Source organism: Dipodomys ordii, unplaced genomic scaffold, assembly GCF_000151885.1.
Source record: "Dipodomys ordii isolate 6190 unplaced genomic scaffold, Dord_2.0 Scaffold46, whole genome shotgun sequence".
NCBI lineage: Eukaryota > Metazoa > Chordata > Mammalia > Rodentia > Heteromyidae > Dipodomys > Dipodomys ordii.
In genome coordinates this window covers 13,472,408-13,475,960 of record NW_012267262.1, presented here as the reverse complement: position 1 = coordinate 13,475,960, position 3,553 = coordinate 13,472,408, and positions in this window count along the sequence as shown.

Genomic DNA, 3,553 nt, shown 5'->3' with positions numbered 1-3,553 from the left:
AAGAAGAAGAAGAAGAAGAAGAAGAAGAAGAAGAAGAAGAGGAGGAAGAGGAGGGGGAGGGGGAGGAGGAGAAGGAGGAGGAGGAGGGAGGAGGAGGGAAGAAAGAAAGAAAGAAAGAAAGAAAGAAAGAAAGAAAGAAAGAAAGAAAGAAAGAAAGAAAGAAAGTCAAGTCCTTCTGCAGTAGACAAAGGCAAGCAGCCAGCTACAGCAGTTTCCCCTGTAATCTGTGACACTCACAAATTTCTACTTGATGACGGGAACAGAACTGGGGCAACTACAGAAATTCCAACAGCTGTGGCATTCCACCAGAATCATTCCAGAATACGCAGTGAGTGCTGCAGACAGACTCTTCCAGCAGAGAACTGGGAATTCTCCTTCTCCTGCTGAATCCTGTGGATTCTCTCCCCACCCTCTGCTTATCTTGTCTCCCAAGAGGCACCTTGGGCTTGGTACAATACAGAACTGACATTTGCAAATCATCAACAGATTTCTGACCAACAGCCTTCATTCTCCTTTGCATCCTGACAATCCAGGTCTGTAGGCTCAATGAACACAGCAAGCAAGGCACACAAACGTACCTATGTTCAGATACACCGATGGCTTAACACTCACTTCTGCAGATCTCAGATTTTACCTAAAATCACTCCGGAGAATGAACAACCTCTTCCCACTGACTTGGGCCAACAAATATGGTGTTATGAGGCCAACTAAAAGCTGCTGTCTATTTTCCCTGTGACTTGCCTCTGAAACACACACTTGCCTATAACCACTCATGCATGCACATAACACATCCATGGGACAGAAAAGGCCGCCTACTGAGACAAGTCCTCCCAATTTGTTTCTGAACATCTCTCCAGGATCCCTGAAGGCCTCTTCAATTCTAGACTGTTTCGATGATGGCATCAGTACCAGACAGAACCCGAGACATCTGTCCTGTGCCTTTCCCAGAGCCATTCAGTTCTCATTAAATGAAACACTTCATCATGCTGGAATCTGGCGATGGGCACACTCTAGCTTTCATTAGGAAGAGAGCAGTCATGCAAGGATGTCTGTATGGTAAGAAGATATGGCTTGAGCTCCAACCCAACCTAGTCTGCATGCCACCCTGATCATATGAGCTCATTCCACAAGCCCTGCCTCCAATATTTACCCATCTAATCAAGGAAGATGTAATCCAGAGAGATTGCTGTGGGTCTAAGACAGGTGACCCTGGGTACTCAGAGATTTGATAATAACGCTGTTCATGGTCCCAAAGGAAGACCATATATAATTCTTCATCAGGAACCACTTATGAATGGAGCAAGTCACCAGGACAGTCAGTGAGCCCAGCTAGCTGCCCACCACAGTCCCTTCATCAAACAATTTGTTTCTCCCATGAGATGATAAATGTTTTGTTTCCTTCTTATAAAAAATGAGTGTGTAAAGAAAGCCAGTGGCTACTATTAATGAGGCAAGCAAAGACAAAGTGGAGAGGTCTACAAAAAGGACAGTTTTCTACCAGGAAATGGCTGTTTAAATTATTTTCCTCCTGTATTTATAGCCTCGTTAAGGACTTGAAGCCGTTACTTACATTTTTTAGCTCTGCTTCATTGCACTTCATGAGGAAAATTATGCTGGAGTGGCGTTAATGTAGTGGGAATCTGCCAGCACCATCGGACACAGCCCTGAGGAGATCCAGCATCTACAGTCCTGGGATCTCACAGCCATAACGGAATTTGATGCTTTCATGACACTGACCTGAGGTGTGTCCTGAGCCCCACCTCCAGCCGGCCTCCATTCCCCTTGGGCTCCTTTAACCACCCTCAAGAAGTTGATTATTATTGACTTTTCACTAGAGAAGATCTAATATCTATTGAATCACTTAAAACTTGGCAGGAGTTTAACGTCAGTTCTCCTTTCTTTCTTACAATAGCCCAGGAAATAGGCCTTATGATCATTTTGCAGATGAAGAAACTGAGGCACAAGAAGTAACTTGCCCAAGATTACCCGACTAGAACAGTATAGTAATATTTCAGCATGAAATATTAGAAGAAAGACTAAGAAACCTATATGAGAGAAAATAATTTTCCATGTAATTCTTACTGATAAAATTTAATTTTTTTTCCTAATCATTGAGAGCAGTTTTCTGCAATATAAGTCTACCACGGACAAGTTTGGAATTCTTCCTGGAAAGGGAAGGAATAACTAATTTCAGTTCATTGAGGTTAGCATTCCCCATCATCAAAATCTATTACAAATGCCTGCTTTTCTATGTTCCCCCCAACTATTCAAACATGTAAATGCCATTCTTCACTTAGGAATCTCTAGAAACAGGTGGTGGGCTGGCTATGGTCCACTTGTCAAATCAGCTTCTGAACCACAAGAAAAGAGATCTTTGTAAAATAAGAAATGACAGAGGAATGTGGCCTCAGGACTCTGCTTGTCCATCCTGTCACACTGATGACACTGAAATGAACCTGCTGTTCCCTGTGTGTCCCCTACCCTCGAGGGACCTTGGCTATTATGTCTCCACTGCACCCTCAGCAGAGCGAGTGGCAGATGCCTGGCACGCATTCCACAAAAGACTGTTGACTGAGATGTGAGGACAAAACCTATTGACCCCTAAGTGCCTTTCCATTGCTGATCTACTTGAGTTCTGGCAGTTTGTCTAACCTGCCTTGAACCCACTGGTACTCTGGGTGTGCAGACAGTTCTGAAATTCCAAGGAAGAATGGCCCAGAAGCCAAACGCTGTGTTCTCTTTTCACATATATCCATACCCTCATTGATGGTGGGCCAAGAACGCTAAGAAGGAGCCAGGAGCCCACCACTCCCCAGGTTTTATGCCTTTGAAGCTTCCAGCAATGGCAGTAAAACAGTGAAGCTACATGGAAGGTGAGTAGGGCAGACAGCTTTCCAATCAATTTTCTCAGGCTGGCCATAAGCTAGGTTTAAGGGAAGATCAATCAACACTGTACTTGAGCAGCTCTCAGAAACAGCCACAGGGTCAAGGTAAAGACAAAGGATCATGGCTAAGGCCAAGGTCAGCCCCACACACACAGGGATAGATGCAGCTATCTCCACAGACACTGGGAACCATTCTGTAATCAACCACTTGCACAGATTCCCCACTTCCCTCACACAGGGCAAGAATGTAATACACCAACCAGGCAGTGAGATCAGAAAAGCAAAGAGCTGCCCTAAAGCACATCTCTGTAAGCTGAGGGTAAGATAAGACACCATCCTCCCACCAAAACAACACAGAGCAAAAAGGAAAAAGCCCCATTAATACAACTTCCTTAAAAAGGTGAAACTCCTAGTCATTAATGGATAAAGCAAAGTAAAAAGACTTGTCACTCATTAAGAGATGAGATCTGCTACTAATTAGACTCGCAGAGTGTCAATATCTAGAATTCTCTTATAAAACTATGTAAGAAAACACCAAGTGATCCAATAGAGAAATGGCCAAAGCACAAAAACAGATACATACTTCCACTGATGAGAAAACTCCAACAGCCACTTAATATGCACTCAATGTCACTTCTAATCAAAGAATAATTAAGGGAACAAGGAAG